The sequence below is a fragment of the Mauremys mutica genome, chromosome 2 (genome assembly GCF_020497125.1).
Source record: "Mauremys mutica isolate MM-2020 ecotype Southern chromosome 2, ASM2049712v1, whole genome shotgun sequence".
Taxonomy (NCBI): domain Eukaryota; kingdom Metazoa; phylum Chordata; order Testudines; family Geoemydidae; genus Mauremys; species Mauremys mutica.
The window spans coordinates 258,369,650-258,389,821 of record NC_059073.1 but is presented as its reverse complement, the minus strand read 5'-3'; positions in this window follow the sequence as shown (position 1 = coordinate 258,389,821).

Genomic DNA, 20,172 nt, shown 5'->3' with positions numbered 1-20,172 from the left:
CTCCAACTCCCCCTGCTCCCCAGGGCCTCCCCTCCATACTAGGTCAGGAGCAATGTGTGTTTGCCTAGGCCAGGGTCCGGTGATGGGTTAATCTGGCTCTGGACACAGCAATTTTAGAACCTTCCTATGACCCACTGGTGAGTTGGGACTCAGTGTTTGGGAAATCCTGCTCTAACCTCTCCAGTCTGAATTGAAAAGGAGCTGCCTAGAGACATTTTATTCTTTTTAGTTCTCTCTGCTCCTACTTCTTTGCATTAATAGTGTTTTTCCCCTGCCTGCGGAGGCTGGAGACTCAGGATTTAGTCAACAGAATTCTTACTGCATTCAGAAAAATGCATTTACACAAGGTATGTGGCAATGAATTGGTTACAGATTTTTTTCTTTATGTTCAGCATATAAACTTGGTGAAACCTCATGGATATTGAATGGCAAAGCGTGAGTGGCATCTTCTTCTACTTGCTTAACAGCGATGCTTCGAACTGCTGTCATTGGCTACAGCTACAGTAGAATTATTAATTTCATCTGAAGTTCATCCCAAGACCTTGCAGCAGAATAACACCCTGACCTTCTAGCAGAAGAGCTAATCACCTCTGGGCAACAAAACATAAACAAATAAATTATCTTAAAATTTATGATTGAGGCCTGTAGCAGGGTGGTTACCCTGCTCCTGCCCTAAAGGGCTTAAACCAGCCCTGGGAGGGGGCTGTGGCTGGAGAAAACAGCTCTAAAAAGCTGGGCTCATTGGGGGAAGTGGCTGCAGCTGGGGCCATGCCCCAAACAGACTCAGCTGGCAGGGAGTGAGACACAGGGTACCTGAGTAGAGCAGGGCTGGGGAAAGGCAGAGGAGCTGGGGAGCTCCAGCCTGGAAAGCCCCAGGCTGCAGCCTGGCCTATAGGTACTGGAGGTTGCAGAGGGCAGCCCAGGGGTAGGCCAAGGCAGCAGGTCCAAACCCAACCTTGCCAGTGATGAGTAGGCTGATACTGCAGTCTGCCCCAGGGTGCAGGGGTTAGACAATGACTGGCAGTAGCCTGATACTGAGGCAAGGTGGGGATAGAGGGTGGGGATTTTCTGGGGAGGGGAGACCCTGAGAGAAAGGAGTTACTGCTTGGGGGCAGCACCCCGGCTAACAGGGCACCAGGGTTCTGGGAGGGACATGGGGGCAGAGGACAGGTGGATCACCGGCCGGCAGAGGGCGCTCCAGAGCTGGAACGAGCTAATTCCCTGAGAGACCAGCAGGAGGTGCCGCAGGGGTGAGTCCACATGTCTACAAGGCCCATAACATTTTAATGACTTGGCAACTCGCCCGGGGTATGCTTTCCAAACAAAAATAAACCAATGTGTATTCATCACTTGGGCTCATGAGTAAGTGTATAAATCTCAGACGAAGTTCTCTGCATTTAGTAAAAGTTTCAAAGCTGCATGATAAGGTACAATTCAAAACACGATACACATGAAAGGCCTAGTTCTCATTCATAGATGCAAAAGCTGCACTTATAAAATAGAGGTGTTTGCATGAGAATGGGTATTAGCGTGCATAATTACCAGAATTGTATGTGCAACTGCAATGGTGTGTATGCATTTTCAAATGCACACTTGTTGCGCCTGAGGGGAAAACAATTGGGCCAATTACTGCAGCCAGAACTTATGGTTTTTCCATGCTATTACTGGGTATTCCCTCCCTCTAAAACTTCTGATCCTTTGGACCAGCCTCATTCTTCTGAGGTATTTGCCAACAATGCCCCATACTGAGCTAGAAGGCAGCCCTTCAGGGTCAAAGCTAAAACAACTCACAATGAGTGTATGCTTTGTAATGACTCTCATTTCCCCATAAAAATAGTTTTCTTGTTGTGTATTGGCCAAATATTAGATTGGATCTTGATTACAAATCTGTGGACATCTGTTCACTTAGTCAAACTTCTGCAGATCAGAGAGATAAACACTAGCCGAGAAATTTGGACAATGGAGAACAGAATCTTGATAGAGATTTGTAGTAGGTATTATTGCCTCTAAGGGAAGGCATCTCTGCTTAGTTGAATCTATCCAGAGCAAGACCATTTGCTATAAAAGCGTGGTAAGTTATGAGCCATCTCTCACTCTTAGAATAAGGTAAAGCAGAAGTCCTGCAGTGAAAACTGGTGGCGTAACTTTGGTCATGTTGCCATAGGGTTGGTGGGTCGACAGGATGTCCTCCTTACAGAGTAGGACAGAGGTGGGCAAACTACGGTCCGTGGGCCACATCCTGCCTGGCCCCTGAACTCCTGGCCCGGGAGGCTAGCCCCTGGCCCCTCCCCTGTGTTCCCCCTCCACCGCAGCCTCAACTCGCTCGCTCCGCTGCTGGCGCAATGCTCTGGGCAGCAGGGCTGCGAGCTCATGGGGCAGCGCAGGTGCAGAGCCTGGCCTGACCCAGTGCTCTGTGCTGCATGGTGGTGGTGGCGGCGGAGGCAGCATGGCCCAGCTTCCACCGGGCAGCGTGGCTGTAGCGCCACCAGCCACCCGTGCCCCAGGCAGCGTGGATGGGGGCAGGGAGCGGAGGGGGGGTTGGATAGAGGGCAGAGGAGTTCGGGGTGGTGGTCAGGGGGCGGGGGCGTGGATGGTGATTGGGTAGGAAACAGGGGGTTGAATGGGGGCAGGGATCCCGGGGGGCAGTCAAGAAGGAGGGGGGTTGGATGGGGCGGCCGGGGGCAGTCAGGGGACAGGAAGAAGGGGTGGTTGGATGGGGCAGGGGTCCTGGGGGAGCCATCAGGAATGAGAGGAGGGTTTGAATGGGGCGGCAGGGGTCCGGGGGCAGTCAGGGGACAGGGAGCAGGTGTGCGTGGATGGGGCAGGGGATTGAGAACTGGTTAAAAGACAGGGGACAAAGGGTAGGAATTAATGGTAAATTCTCAGAATGGAAAGGGGTAACTAGTGGTGTTCCCCAAGGGTCAGTCCTAGGACCAATCCTATTCAACTTATTCATAAATGATCTGGAGAAAGGGGTAAAAAGTGAGGTGGCAAAGTTTGCAGATGATACTAAACTGCTCAAGATAGTTAAGACCAAAGCAGATTGTGAAGAACTTCAAAAAGATCTCACAAAACTAAGTGATTGGGCAACAAAATGGCAAATGAAATTTAATGTGGATAAATGTAAAGTAATGCACATTGGAAAAAATAACCCAAACTATACATACAATTTGATGCGGGCTAATTTAGCTACAACAAATCAGGAAAAAGATCTTGGAGTCATCATGGATAGTTCTCTGAAGATGTCCACGCAGTGTGCAGAGGTGGTCAAAAAAAGCAAACAGGATGTTAGGAATCGTTAAAGAGGGGATAGAGAATAAGAAGAATATATTATTGCCCTTATATAAATCGATGGTATGCCCACAACTAGAATACTGTGTACAGATGTGGTCTCCTCATCTCAAAAAAGATATACTGGCATTAGAAAAGGTTCAGAGAAGGGCATCTAAAATGATTAGGGGTTTGGAACGGGTCCCATATGAAGAGAGATTAAAGAGGCTAGGACTTTTCAGCTTGGAAAAGAGGAGACTAAGGGGGGATATGATAGAGGTATATAAAATCATGAGTGATGTGGAGAAAGTAGATAAGGAAAAGTTATTTACTTATTCCCAAATGAAATTAATAGGCAGCAGGTTTAAAACAAATAAAAGGAAGTTCTTTTTCACTCAGCGCACAGTCAACTTGTGGAACTCCTTACCTGAGGAGGTTGTGAAGGCTAGGACTATAACAGCGTTTAAAAGAGAACTGGATAAATTCATGGAGGTTAAGTCCATTAATGGCTATTAGCCAAGATGGGTAAGGAATGGTGTCCCTAGACTCTTGGAGATGGATGGCAGAAGAGAGAGATTGGCCACTGTCGGTAGACAGGATACTTGGCTAGAATGGACCTTTGGTCTGACCCAGTACGGCCGCTCTTATTTTCTTATGTCCCAGAAGGCCCATCAGGGAACGGGAGGGGGGGAGGAGTTGGATGGGGCAGGAATCCCCCGGGGGGGCAGATAGAAGGTGGGGGCCGGGCCATGACCCCCTCCCCTCCATACAATTTACAAAACCCGATGCGGCCCTCAGGCCAAAAAGTTTTTCTGCTCCTGGAGTAGGAGTTTATGTCCATCTTGTTAGCATTCCCCCTTCTGATCCTTTGATTGAAATATTGAGAAGGGGAGTGGGGAGAAGGAGAGATGGTGGGAATGCATGTTACACTGTAATTTACACTGGAGCATAGTGAATGATAATGTCTCTCAATTCTCTCTTAACCTGAGACAGCAACACACAGTGGGTGATTTTTTCCAAAGATTATGAGGTTACCTCATTCAAAGCACAAGGGGGTAGATGAAAGCAGTCTGTATGCAAGGTGGCTGTATCAGACTGGTGTGTGTGTGTGTGTGCACGCGCGCGCGCTTCCTCCAGCAAAACTAATTCCAGATCCCCAGAATCCAGCATCAGAACTACACAGAGGCTCTGCCTAGTAGAAGGGGTTTATGTCAGACATGGATTGCCCTCCATCTTGTATTTAAATCAGACGTGGCCTGCCACAGACAGCAGCCCCAAGATGATTAAAATTATTTGTACTGTCATAGCATTTAGGAGCCTCAGTTATGAATTAGGACCCCATTGTCTGAGGTGCAGTATGAACAAGAACAAAAAGACAGACCTTGCCCCAAAGATGGTAAGTTTCTTTAAAAAACCAAAGAGATCAGGAAAGGAAATTAGAGAATTTGGAGTAAATGAAATGACCAAAGTTTAGTTTAAAGTGTACCTTCTATCCTGCTTTCCCATCACCCAAACAGAATACATGTAGTACAATGGAGGAGAAGAAAGAATATAGTTCTATGGGATAGCCTTTATAGCAAAATCCTGTAGAATTTCATAGGAATAAAATCAATACGTTTTGAAGTAATTTAATAGAGATCTATAGATACCACTTGAAATACTCATAGAATTAAATAGAGAATGTGTCTTTTCTACAGGCTTTTCAACAATCTTATAGAAATCTACATTAGTGATATAATCTTCTATTATATTCTTTAGGACTTTTCCATAAAGGAAGAAGCATTTTTGGCCTTTCTGTCAGTATGTTACAAACTATAGTAAAATGAATATAGTGTTTACAGCATATTGGGTAGTACTGGAGCTCTGCTGTATGGAACTAATAAGCCTAACGTGCAATTAATTATTAAACTCCTGTCCAATGTAATGCTCAGGTTTGGAACAGAGAAATAACATGACAGGATACTGCCACATTTGAGGAAACAAGGCAATGTAGGCTCAGACTGGTTTCATGTTTCAGAATGCTGTAGAAAACAGGGCTAAAGTAATATGTAAGCGACTTTGGAAAATTGTTTTAAAAGTTAAGGGGTAAAATTTTGAAAAGTACTTAAATGACTTAGGAGCTAAAGATCCATTTTCAGAAGTGACTTTGGCCTGGTCAGACAGTAGAAAAGCTCTATTGCAGTGGTCCTTTTCGTGGCCAATAGTACAACCTTTTTGTGGCCAGTAGCACATTCATGTTTTCAGAAGAGTGTGGTGGGCGCCAACAATTTTTCAAGGCTTATTTTGTATTTGTACATTAAATAATATGAAAAACATCATATTTAATATAACATAATATATGAATCCAGAGAGAAGAGAGAAGCCAGAGAGAAGCTGCGAGGACAGAGAACACCGGCGCCCACAGCCTGCAGCCCCGGAGTTCTCGGTCCCCCGGGAGGCGCGGGGCTGCGGCTTGTCTCCCTTGCTGAGAACAGAGAACACCGTGCTGGCAGCCTGAGTTCTCTGTCCCTGTCAGGTGCGGGGCCACGGCTTCTCTCCCCTGATGGGCACTAGGCGGGCCCCACGCCTGCTGGGAACAGAGAACACCGCGCTCGCAGCCTGAGTTCTCTGTCCACGTCAGGTGTGGAGCCACGGCTTCTCTCCCCTGCTGGACACTAGGTGGGCGCACATAAATGCCCCAGTGGGCACCATGGCGCCCGCGGGCACCATGTTGGGGACCACTGCTCTATTGTTTCGGAGTGTGGTTTTTTTTAACAATATTTATACCAGTATAAGCCCTAATGTAGGCAGGGTTATAGCTGTATAACGGTGCTCATACTGGTACAGCTTATTTTGCTACCCAAATTGCAATGAGCTATACCAGTACAAGCAGTTTTACATTGGTCAAACTGCATTCACAGTAGAGGAGGTTGTGGCTTTAATTATACTGGCATAGGCAAAACAGCAAAACTTTCTAGCATAGGCAAGTCTTAGGCACTTAGGGGCCTAAGGCCCATTGGCTTTCAGATGTAGGCTTCTAAGCACGTAAGACACTTGTAATAAATTATACCCAAGGGCTAGATTCTGGATGCTATTGTGTGGATGCATAAATTGGGATAGTGGGATAAAGTCCTTTTTATTCAGGAATAGTGTCCCCACAGGACTAGCTATCTGCTGCTACGCTCTTCAATTTCCCATGTAGACAAGCCATAAAGGCTAGATTAGTTGGGAATGGAAACACATGTGCTGCCAACCTTATCTTTTAGGCATTTCTATGTACCCCAATTATTTATTTTATCATTTTTTTCCTATTTATATGTTGCATCAGCCCCAGGGTGGCAGGAATTTCCAAACATGAGAGAGAGAGAATGGTCCCTGCCCTGCACTTACACACATCTAATTTATGTTCTATGCTCTCAAAACTAGACACTAAGAATAACAAAATACTCTGAGAAAAATTGCTCTGGATCTGGACCTAAAAATTGCTATGACAAATGCAGTCCCACTGAGTTATAAACCTTTCTAAATGTATGATGAGAATTGGAAAGAAGCTTCAGTCTTAAATTAGATAGATAGCTGCTGGCAGACACTATGATAGTGAAATACAGAAAAAATATTGAGGGATGTGGGACCTACAAAGGTACAATCCAGACCAGTGGGGACCTGTTGCCCCTGCCCCTGTAACCTGAGGTTTCTTGCAATGCTTTGTTTTAGTCTCCACCTGGACTGCTCACAACTAGCTACCTGCATGCAGGCCACTCCCAGATGTTTGTGTAACTGCAACCTGCAATCACATCCTGGTTTTCACCAGATTTGGTGTTACTGCAGGGTGACCCCAATGCACTCCCACTCCTAGATTTCCTCCAGAAATGTATGTTGTATACTGCCCAGCCTTCTCCTAGACAGTCCAAATATATTGTCTGTTATTCCTTGAATGAAATAATATACCAGGTTATTACACTGAATTCAGTTACCCAGGCACTTCAATTTAAACACACTGGATTAGATAAAACAATAAAATAAGTTTAACTACAAAGAGATTTTAAGGGATTACAAGTAATGATGCATAAAAGCCAGAAATGGTTACAAGAAAAATAAAGAGAAAATACTTCCTAGTGCCCAATTTAACAAATGATATTAGATTCAAGCAAATTTTTTCACCACATTTCCAGCAAGATTACTGACCAAACTCTTCAGGTCAGGATTTCCCCTCCCCTTCTCCCCCATTGCCCCCAGTCCAAAGGCTGTTTCCCTTTTTTCCCCACTCAGGTGCTGAAGTATATGATAGGCAGGCAGAGAGAGAGAGAGAGACAAGGTATCTTGGGATGTTTGCCCTTCCTTTTTATAGTTTCAGCCCCTCTTCTGAAAAAAACATTTCCAGCTGAGAGCCAGGAGACAGAGTCTATGTGGAAGGATGTTCCCTGCTGTTTTTTTTCCCAGCTAGTTTGAGCTTTTTTGTTTACCCTTCCTGTTTGACTCTGTTTACTGCTTAAATTCAAATTAAGGCAAGCACACATTCCTTTGTTTAGGACAGACCTATTTGCTGAGTCCTGCCTGGGCAGGGCTATGGGGTTTGGAACATGTTAATAACATCATACAGGGGAATCTTATAACTTCACATACAATGCTGCCACACACATTTTATCAGGAAAATACTGACCAGCAAATTATGTATTTTCAAATGATACCTTACAAGGCATACCTTGTACAAAGATTATTAAAATAGTATGTAGGGTGTGAATACAGGGTTGTATTCCATCACAGGATGCAAATATTCTGTTTGACTTTAATATCCCATAGCTGCAATTAACTGATGCTTTTCCTGTCTTCATTGTTTCTTTGAATATAATGAAAAGAGGAGGAGCCAGCTGCCAAGAACCCATATTAACTAGGAGATCAACCTCTCCTCCAGAAAGATGTCAGTGGGAAGGTGACAATCTCTCCAGAACTTAATAAGCTGCTCCTCCCCCTATTGCTTTTTATTAACTCTGATATTACTTGCAAAAGACTCAGAGTAGTTGATGATTGAAGGCTCCCTTGTTTCACCCAAGACCTGGCCATGTGGTGTCACCACTGCTGGAGGGATTTAACCCCTCTCTAGTACCCACTGTTGCTTCTGTCTGAAGGAAACTTCAGCCTCTTGTTTTGTGGTGACGGAAACTTTTCCTAAATGCTCACTGAATATCTATCTAACTTAAGTTTTTGCACTGCCCCATCACCTGTTTGCTTTCAATGTAAAAGTAATTCCAATAAAATTAATGGGGTTATTTCGGATTTACATACTGGTGCATACAAGGTGTTAGCTTTTGTTTTCCCAATCTTGATATACCATACACATGAGGAAAATAAATTTAACTTTAGTTCCTGGTCTGAAATGTATTCCTGCTGAATTCAGACTTTTTTAGTTTTGTTCATATTAGGTTGTTTGTTTTAAACAGAGAAAATTATTTTACAATCCAAATACGCTGGTGGACTTTGCAGAGTAAAAAATGAGAAATTGGGGGCAGAGGGAACAACCAGTGAATGATGTTTTCTCATCTGATCTATAACTGGAAATTGAGCTTGATACTGTATTTATTTATTCATTTTTAACATCAGTTGAATGTAATTGTATTGTTCTTGGCAGTTATAGTTAGACATTTGGAAGAAATTGCTATTCATTATGGCATATGGGGAATTTATTCATTTTATTGTTTTACAGATTTGTTTCCTGTTAGCTTTGTTACTCTCTATTGTGTGAGGTACAGGAATTGGGTTTTATGGATGTAGGGACTGATTTTGCAAGGTACTGGGTGCCCTTGATTTCAGATGTTGGTGGGAATTGAGGATCCTCAACACCTTTCAGGATTGAGCCCAGTTGCAGGGTTTTGTATTCTGTATTCAGTTTGGGCTTTTCTCTGCCTAAGGCAGAGCCCCACAGAGGAGGTAGTACAGAGTTGCACCATCCCTCAGTGACTCCAGAAGCTTCAAAAACACAGGGGCAAATATAGGAGCTGTGGGACTCTTTACCAGGTGTGACACTGAGCCAGAAATTAAGCAACGAGCAGGGTAAATGACCCAAATTCAACCTTTAAAGACATATTAGAAAAGCATATAAATGGTAATTAGGGCCATTCCTTATAAATAGCTAACAAAGCCATGCTAGATAGAGCTTTGAAATGCAAATCTGTATTGTTAGAGAATTAGAGGTAAATACTAAATGTATTTGTATGTGTTTATCTATATCTTGTTAGATGTTAACCATTCCCTTTCATGTATTAATTACATTATATTATGCTTGCTGATGGTTAAGTTAATCTTAAGATCAAAGATGTAAGATATTTCAGGAAATAATATTGCTTACATTGTCTTCAGTTTAAATTGTGTGTGTCATAATGGGATGCCTAGATAATTTGGATAATTGTCTTATGTTAATTAATACTACTAGTTTACCTGTCCATACATAGGAAATAGGGATTTTTACTTCAAAGCAACGTTGTGCCTTCCCTATTCTTCATTCAAGGAATGCCTGCTGTGTTATGCTGTCAAGAGGCTTTCAAGAGTCTGCCAGAGATCTATACAAGAACTCTGGGGTCCTGATCCTTTTATCTCAGATCTGCTTAAGCTTGGTCAGGGGAAGCTTGAGTAGCAAGACTGAGGCTTCCAGCACCAGTCTAGATTACCCTGTTATTTCTTATGGAAGAATTTATACAGACTCTGCACATGGACATTCTATTAGATTATAACCTATGGAATTGATTCTGAAAGAACTTTTTGCAACTCAGCGGCTCACCATCTCTACTATGAAACTGAGCTAAGAACTTTATTCATATCTGCATGTATAATCTTTTATCCACAATAAATCTTTTCTTAAATAAATCTTAGTTCAGTTACTAAGAATTGGCTGTAAGCATGTATTTGGGTAAGATCTGAAATATTCATTGACCTGGTGGATAATGTGTCTGATCTCTTGGGACTGGTGGAAATGTATATATGGTGAATAAAATTTTAAATAATCCTCACCATATTTGACTTGGCTGTCTGGGTGGGAACTGAAGGCTGGGTTGCTCTAAGGGAGCTGTGTTTTTGGCTTCTGAGCAACCAGTAAGGTAATCTAGAAACTGATTTGTTGCTGGCTTGGTGAATCTAAGGGTACGTCTATACTACCCGCCGGATTGGCTGGTAGTAATCAATCTATTGGGGATCGATTTTATTGCGTCTCATCTAGACGTGATAAATAGATCCCCAAATCGACGCCCGTACTCCACCTCGGCAGGAGGAGTAAGCAGAGTCGATGGGGGAGCCGCAGTGGTCGACTTGCCGCCGTGAGGACGGCCAGGTAAGTCGAACTAAGATACTTCAACTTCAGCTATGCGACTAGTGACCACTGTCACACCATAGTGACCACTGTCACATCAGAACATGCTCCCTACTGCAGCTGATAGTTGACCCTCTTGGGGACAGTAATGCTGGCAGCACTGCCAGTCTCACACAAAGGGCATATATATGGCAATATGGTCTTAAACTACATAATCTTAAGCTGTTCCTCAAACGATGCAGAATAATTTCCTACAGCTTGTTCTGCAACCTCAGCTCACTGTGTGCTACTCCGTGTATGCCAGACAAATAGAGCCCTTGAAAGATATTTATATGAAAAGTACTCAGTGTGCTACAAATGAAGCATATCACCATAAAGTAATAGTTGCGTTTGTATATGGGCCAAATAAATCTGTGGCTAACAATAGTCACTGCTATTTAAGTTATACTTCATCTGTAGTATACATCTGCAGAGTATTTTCTACCTATTAATCTTTCATGTGCTCTGTATGTCTGGCAATCCAGACCGGGGTGCAGGTGGGGATGGAAACCCCACCCAGAACATTGCAACAGCAAGACTGAAAAGAAGTTTTGGAGGGAGTGGTTTGAGAATGAGCATCTGCAAATTTTAGAAAAGATAATTTTAAGAATTGAAAATTAAGCTTAACAAATACAAGAACTACTGTATTGTATTGCTGACTTCTATGGGCCTGAATCTCTTTTCATAATGGTAGATGCTGGCAACGCTATGCTGACTTCCATGGCATTACCTCAGGTTTAGGCCTTGATCCTGTACAATACAGGACTAGGGCCTTATCCTGGTGTAAGGCCAGAAGCAGGTCCTGTGTTTTATTTTGAATGCTTGTAAGCTACACGCTGACAGACCCAAACACACTTGGGAAACAAGTTGCTGCCTGAGATCTTGAATGCAGTGTCAGACCACTGCAGAATGGAATTTGAGGAATGAAAATGGGGTTTTGTAAAAGAGACTGCTGACCTATCCAAATCTGAGGAGTCCCAAAGGACACCGCTATAATGTAAATTGCTAGAGAATAAAACCAGATGGGGAGGCTCTCTTCTGCTTGTTATGCTGGAGTAACAACAAACCAGGCAAGTTTTTAAATGATTAATGATACAAGGATATTAAAAATGCTCAGTTTACCTCTGATTTTAATAAATTGTATTTAATAGAATGAAAACTATGAAGAATGGCTGTTGGTATTTAGGTCCAGTTTGAGTTATAGAAAGAGAAGTATATAAATTAATACTGACACTTTAATTTTCAGCAATAACACAAAATTGTGCTACTTGCAGAGGAGACACATAATAACCTTAGTTTATTAGAAGATACTCAGCCTGTATGTACTGTTGTAAAATAAAGCGCTGACAAAGATTTTCCTCTGAGTAGAATATAGTGACATCAGCTTGGAAGTGTTGGAATCCTGTGTAAATTTAATAGGGTCTTTTAGCCTCCTTGGCAGGATTTCTATACAATTACCAGTACAAAGAAAAAGGAGAGGTGAAAAAAATGGTCTGAAACATGAGTTTTCAAACGGGGGGTAGTAACCTGCGGGGATGGGTGTGATCAGCACTGCGGGATGCAAGTCATGAACACCCTGCCCTTCACATATAGCTAACTTGGAGAAAGGGTCCTGGCCTGGAAAAAGCTGGGAACCACTGACTAAACTAAAAGAGAAATTGAATTAAAAAGAATGAAAAGCACTGCACAGGCTGACGGAAGCCAAGCCCCGAGAAGCGGAAGGAAAAGATGCACAAAGATATACAGAGTGCAAGAAAAGACTGGAGAGTAGGAACTAGATCCTCAGCTAGGATAAATCAGCACAGGCCAACACAGGTCAATGGATCTTTTCTGATTTACCCCAGCTGTGGATCTGGTCCTAGAAATGGAAAAAGGGAAAGAAAAGAGAATAAAAACAAAGGAGACAGAGTAAGTTAACTCCCCTGTATTTTTAAATGATGCAAGAATATTGTTAGACCATAGGGCCAGATTTGGATATGATGGCTCAGTTAGGGATTCCCTTGCTCCACAAGTCTCACTGACTCCTTGGAGTCAGATATTCCCCCAACATGACGGAAGGGATTTGAATCTGGGACATATTATTTGATTTCAAATATTGTATTCAATTTTCATTAAAAAGGAATCTATTATTTTCTTGACTTAAGTTTATCTCACCAAGCTACTGCACTGTATTAATGTGCCTTATGGCAAATAATGTCAAGAGAACACTTCCTTTCTAATAGACGTGGTATGAATGTATATATGGGACTGATATTAATTGAATTATATAGAAAATGTCATAGACAAATTTTCATTATATTTTAAGTGCAAATACTTGGTGTAAATGTTCGTCTAAGTGCTGCTGTGTAGTGCCCAGGGCAGAGAAGGAGGATCTGCAATGCTGCTGGGAGCTTGATGAAGTCAGGGAGGGACAAGGGAATCTAGGTGATGACCTAATTCCGGCCTTCCCAATGTTTCAGCCACAGTTGCTGTACTAAATCAAAGTCCTATGTCCAGACCATTAAGCTATGACACTCCTTAAATGTTGTTTGCTCATTTTTAATTATATTTCCCAGGAAATGTAAGTTTGCAGGAATCAAATGCATATTAAACACACAGTCTATAAAATTACTTTAACTTCCTTGTGGTTTGAATAACATTCCATTCCTCCAGAGAATATCAGCTCCCTGCATTGCATTGTAGTAATGTTTATTGCCACTGTTCTCTCCCAGCCTCCAGGAGGAGTGGGAGGGACAGTCAATCACTATCAGCCTGGAGTTGGGAAGAATCTCCCTTAAGTGCAAGTTATTATATATATTTGTCCATTATAAGGGTTCTTGCACCTTTTTCTGGAGCATCTGGTGCTGGCTACTTTCAGACAGGATACTACAGTAGATGGTCCATGAGCAATTCCTGTTTCTTTGTTCCCTCTCCTTCTTTTCTTGTAGCAGCTGGGAGTGGAAGGAAGTGCTCTCTGTTCTCTCTCAGCATCCAGAAAGGGCTGTATTGGGCAGCCCTTTGGCTCTCACATTTTCAGGTCCCCCTGATTTCTGCTGCACACTAGTTTTCAATTCTACAGTAAGGCAAAAAATTCACAGCAACTTGAAATGCATGGATAGCTATTAAAATGGCACTTTCAATTGAATTAAAAATTACAATCTCATTTGCATTATGTATTTGAAAACCAGTGTGCTGCTGTGGACCAGGAGTACTTGCCACAGAATTGAAGGCTAGTGTGCTGCAGAATGCATGAGGTCCTGTTTAAAAGTAGCTTTACAAGGAGGTGCTGAACTTGGGTGTAAGTAGCATAACATCTCCTATTTTATGCAAGGAGTGCACTGCCCTGTGCATGGTGGAAGTCTAGGAGGAGGCTTGCATGGATGTGGGGGGAAGGCACAGGCACACTGGCTGCACTTATGGAAGTCTCAGCCCTCCGCACATTGGGTTTTGAACAGATAACAGTATTGTGTCAGGGAAGGAGAAAGGTCACTAGTTTTGTGTGTAGCAGATCCCTGCATGGGGTTTTGGAGGAACAGTAGATGATATTCCAAACCACAGTACGTAGTAGCTCCCACAAAGGGGCTGCCTGCCAGCCTCATGACCTGCCACAAGGGGACTAGGTGAAGGACTAACTTCTCATACTCTGTCCCACATAGGAATTCAATCACGTGAGACCCAATCACTCAGGCCACATGTGGCTTTCATCCAGAATTCCATCCACAGTGCAAACATGTATTATTGACTTAATTTTGTTTTTCTCATAATCCCTAGATGTCAGACTGTGAAATTAGCTCTCATTAATAACAGCTGTACCAAATTTTAGAGATTACTTTTGTTAATTTTGCCTAAATGGCTGAAATTTCACCAATGTGTTTATATGTGTACATTTGTGCTGCCACTGTGCAGCAGAAGTGGAAAAACACAATTATATATATAACAAAGAAAACATTAGCAAATCAACTACCTATACTTATCTTTCTGCTACTGTATTTGTTTCAAGGTTTATGACCCTAATAAATTTCAGGGAATAAGTGAAGTCTGTTAAGCCAATTAAGGTTCATTTTCTTTTAATACTTTAATCCCCTCAGGATGCCATTTGCCGTAATTGTTTCTTGAATGATCCCCCCAGTGTTTAAGCTTCAGCATCTTTGCTTGGTAAACTATTCTACACATACTTATGATTCTTTGTGAAGAACAATGGGACACATGATATCTCTTTCAAATTTGTCTTTACTTTGCAATTATGCCCCTTGTCCTGTTATGTCTCTTCAAAAACAAGTGCATTTGGTATTAACTGTACTATTTAAGGTTTTATATACCTAAATTAAATACCCTTGAACTGTCTCTCTTTTTAGGCTATAAATTCAGATTTTATAGCCTCAGCTCCTACTTTTTTTGTCCTTGGATCAATAGTACCTGCCCTTCTTTTGAACTTTGCAAAGAGGATTGTTGTATGTGAATATTGTACTGACCAGAGCACAACACTGCTTTTGAAGGAGATGTAAACATTATCCACTCACACAACTGCTTCAGACTCACAGCTCTAGTTCTAAGCACATTTTTGACATTGGGCTACTTTTAAGATTTAGATAATTCTAGGTTGTCTGGCACTAATCAGTTGTTGTTTTAGTTTAATGTTTACTGTTGTGTTTATTTTCATATGAGCATCACTGAAAAGAGGCTGAAGACCTATTAGATCAGTGTTTCCCAAACTTGGGACACCGCTTGTGTAGGGAAAGCCCCTGGCAGGCTGAGCCGATTTCTTTACCTGCTGTGTCTGCAGGTCCGGCCGATTGCGGCTCCCACTGGCCTCGGTTCACTGCTGCAGGCCAATGGGAGCTGCTGGAAGTGGCGCGGGCCGAGGGACGTACTGGCCGCCGCTTCCAGCAGCTCCCATTGGCCTGGAGCAGTGAACCGCGGCCAGTGGGAGCCACAATTGGCCAAACCTGTGGATGCAGCAGGTAAACAAACTGGCCCGTCCCACCAGCGTCTTTCCCTATACAAGCAGTGTCTCAAGTTTGGGAAACACTGTATTAGATGATTCCATCCATTTCCTTGTCAAAGCAGGACCATGCCGCCCACATTTGGAAGTCTTTTGTCCAATCTGATTTTAAAAGTTGTTAAGCTTCCACCACTTCCCTTGGAGATTATTTTACAGGCTCATAGATCTTACTTCCAGGAAGGTATTTTTTTTGACATTCAGTCTGATTTCCCTTTGCTTAATTTCATATTATTATTTCTAGTTGTCTGCTCCAGTAGCACACTAAATCGTTCCTCACCATCCTTGGAAATGAATTTTTTTCACTTTTTAAAAGTGTTTCAAAAATGTCCTCTAAAATGAATAACGAGTGAAAAAATTCAACTAAATAAAAATATTTTAATTTAGGGTTGTCAAGCGATTGGATGTGGTCCACTCTCAATAATTGGTGAGGTATCACATCCAACCTGACTGAACTGGCCTCGTCAAGACTGGTTCTCCACTTGTAAGGTAACTCCCGTCTCTTCCTGTGCCAATGTATTTATGCCTGTATATGTAATTTTCCCTCCATGCATCTGAAGAAGTGGGTTTTTTACCCACAAAAGCTTAAGCCCAAATAAATCTGTTAGTCTTTAAGGTGCTACCAGACTCCTCGTAGTTAATCTGAGGCCTTGGCTACACTTACAAGTTAGAGCACATTAAATCAGCCCCGGGTGCCCTAACTCCCGAGGTGTCCACACTGGCAAGGCACTTAGAGTGCCTGGACTCTGCAGCTGGAGTGCTCCTGGTAACCCACCTCCACGAGAAGCATAGAGCTTGCTGCACCCTGGCTGAAATGCCCGGGTATCAGTGTGAACCACTGGTTGCATTACTGTGCTGTGATTGGCCACTGGAAACGTCCCATAATCCCTTGAAGTCAAATGGCCACTCTTGTCATTGTTTTGAATTTGGCTGCAGGCATACAGATATCCCCTTTCAAAGCTCTGTTTTTGACAGCCCACATGCTTATCTGCTCCGGGACAAAGCAAACCATTACTGTGGAATACTGCTGCTGCTGAGGCAGGCGTGCGTGTGTGGCTGGGAGGGAGTTGGTGTCAGGGTTTCCCCCTGCTGCTGTCTGAACTTGCAAGACAGCATGCTGACACACTGTCCCCCAAAACACACTCTCTCCCCCCACACACAACACACTCCACTCCACCCCCTCCCATTTGAAAAGCATGCTGCAGCCACTTGCACACTGGGATAGCTACCACAATGCACTGCTCTCTGTGGCATTGCAAGAGCTGCTAATGTGGCCACTCCACTGTGCCTGCTGCTGTCTCTGAGGTCTGGTTTAACTCCCGGCGCTCTACCTCTGCAAGTGTAGCCATGCCCTGAGTAAGGCATCAAACTGCTCTTTATGCCTGTGAGATGCTTTCAGTTAATCTCCACAGTTTATAAATTACTCTGTGAGACTGTTCATTCTTAAAATAAATAAACTCTGATCCTTCTGAGATCCCTACAAGAGGTGAACAGCTTGCTAAATCACCACAAGAATGCATAGTTGCATAATAAGGAGAATTCTTGCCTATTATTTTCTTCAGGGCCTCTGTAGTTTCATGCATAGATCCCCAGAGCTTAGTGCTGTAACATCTGCCTAATGCTGTAACATCTGCCACTTCAGCCAAACTAAAATTAAAGGCACTGAGAAAAGTATATTGGCCCTGCAATGTACAGTGGCATTACACATTGACAGTATAGCTCCATCTAAGCATCTATAACTCCATCTAAGTGTCATATGCAATTATCAAGACCACGAGTCACAATGATTCCAGAATGATACATCCTAATACAAAAGCTCCGCCAAAATCCCATGAACTGGAGAAATAGGCAAGGACTTTTACATAGGTTAAAGTTCTGTAGAGAGATGCATGCCTGTGGCTTGGCAGCTAGACCAGACCCACCAAATGTACTTCTCCTGTCCCCTCTTCACTCTCACTAGCTTTGCATTGCAGCCTCCCTACTAGCTGCTAATGCCCAAATACTCTCTTCATTGCCTCAGTATTTTCAAGTTATTTTATGTTTTCCAAGTTGTATTATTCATAGCTTGATTAGTAGCCACATTACATCCTGAACAACCAACATCCTACAGCAAACCATGAACAGATGTTTATGCTCCACACCCTGTTAATCAAGGCAGTTTGGGTCACATTATAAATATGAGCAAAGAGCAGGTTGGACAGGCAGCCGCTGGTGAGCAAAGAACAATTAATGTGAAAACATTTAAAAAAGAAATGTGTATGTCACTTTCAATGCTGATATAAGGTGCTAGACTGAGCATCCCAGCTTAGTGATGTACACTGCTGGAAAAAGCTCCCTCCGTCGCTTTCTGGGGCATCCTAGACTGCAAGACATCCTACACTACTAGAGGGGAGAAACTGTGAGAGTGCTTTCTTGGGACGCAGGGAGAGATGGGGAGTGTCCTTGTGCCATGCCTCTGGGCATTATGCTGGTGCTAAAGTTGGTTTGGTGCTGGACATGGGCTGTCTCACTGGAGTTTCTGTAGCTTAATGCTCCAATGTGTGTTTGTTCATGGCATAGAGGGTTGGAACAGTAATCTTTGGGGTTGTATTGTTCCTCTTCATTTCACAGCTCAGCAAGGAAGGCTCTTTTGGCCTAGGACCCTCTTTGAATATCAGTCAGCCTGCAATTAATTTTTAGTCTGTCAGGGAAGAACCTGTCCCAGCACTAGAACTATAGTCTGAGTTTATCTTCAGTGGCACACCCTGAACTTTCACTGAATACTGTGAGTTTGTGGTGTGCAAAGCACATGGGATCATGGGGGATGGGCACAGGGATTCACTGGGAATGCACAATAAATCCACCATTATGTCATTTACATGAGCTCTATTGCCGTATAGAGATAAAAGGAGAGGGTTTGGGTGGCTGTGAATGAATTTCTTCCTTAGAAATATCTTCACAGATGAGGGAGCATCTTGTATGGCTTCAGGCTTTCAGAAACACTTCCTAAGATCAACAGTGGTGGATGCACTTTGGGGAATGGATCTGGCCCATGGATGCTGTGTTAAAGTCTCTATTTTAACATGTAGTGGTAGAACAAATAGAAATGTTTGTATTTTAGTTTAGAAGTGACTAGAATAGGAAGAGAGGGAACTAAATTTTGGCTTGAAGACACATTCTGAATTTCTCTTATAATACCACACTAGACTGGAAGATACAAGTAAATATAATAGAGTGTGATGTCCTTTTACTGTACTGATTATAACTAGCTTCCAGCTATTGCCCGTGTGGAAAATCAATCTGATGTGGTGTAAAGCTGCAGCATTTCCCATGCATTGATTATAAGAGAGCTGGAGCTGACAAATATTATGCTTAGATGAAGGATTGCTTAATATATCTCCAGCACAGGAGCAGCTGGAACCCCTGACCACTGAAGCCAGAGATGCTGAGACCCAGACAGATGCCCAAGTGCATGCGGATGCCTGAGAGGAATCAGAGTCACCAGGAACCACACATGCTGAGAAGCCTGGAGACCCTGATGATGCCTCAACTGCAGCTCCAAGAGACACGGTAGAAAGTGCCCCGGCAGGGGGAGGGAGGATGGGACGACGGGGACAACTAGCTATAGTCCTTTGGGAAGCCGGCATGTTTCAGTTGAAGCCCTGCTGGCTCAGTGGCGGAACACTCTGACACTGCTAGGGTCCTGGGCCAGGACCCCCCCGTCCCTGCTATCACCCACCCCAGGTGGCGGCCCACTTCCTTGCCCAGCCACTCAGCCCCAAGAGAAGGGGCAGCCATATTGATTCTGGCTACCAGGCCTGGGAGCTAGGGTAACTCTGTTGACTCTGGCTGCTGGGCCTTACAGCCCTGAAAGGATGGACAACTCCATTGGCTCTGACCAGTAGGTCTTACTGTCCTGAGGCCTAGGGCAGTCTGGCACTTATTCATGGGGTGCACTCACCCCACACTGGATGGGGTACTCCCACCCCATCACAGGCTCCAAAAAGCTATTGGATGAGAATTACAGATATGGACTAGATCCAAATTGGTTACCTATAGGCTTATGGCAATTTATCCAATTTTGACTAATCCAACCTCTCTAATAACCTGTTTTGATGACTGTATTATAGTCCTTTATAATAAACATGTTACTAAAGTGAGCCACAAAACAAGTGGCTCTTCTGTTGTTTAAAGGTTGATTGTCACTAATCTATTACTTATTATCTTATTTCCTTTTCTATGTATAGGGTTATTGATAGAACTGGTCAGAATATTTTGGTGAAATATGTTTGAAATATGCTGTTTTGTTGAAGCTGAAATGTTCTGTAGAGATGTATCAATTTTGACAAAGTTTGAATGGGAAGGTTTCTCCTATCCTGAGAGAGAAAGAGAACCCCAAATAGAAATCCTGACCATTTGATCCCCAAATGGATGTTTCCAACACAATTCCATTTAGTGAGAATACTCTAAAAGTTTTGTCTTCATGACAATGCAGAATGAGACAAATTTCAAAACTTTGAAAGTTGCTGCAAACTAGATTTGTCATTCTCTGGTCAGTCCTGCTCACTGACATTAATTTTGTCTTTTAGGAAAGAATGAGATAGCTTTTATTTCTGTGTGCATCTCCCTA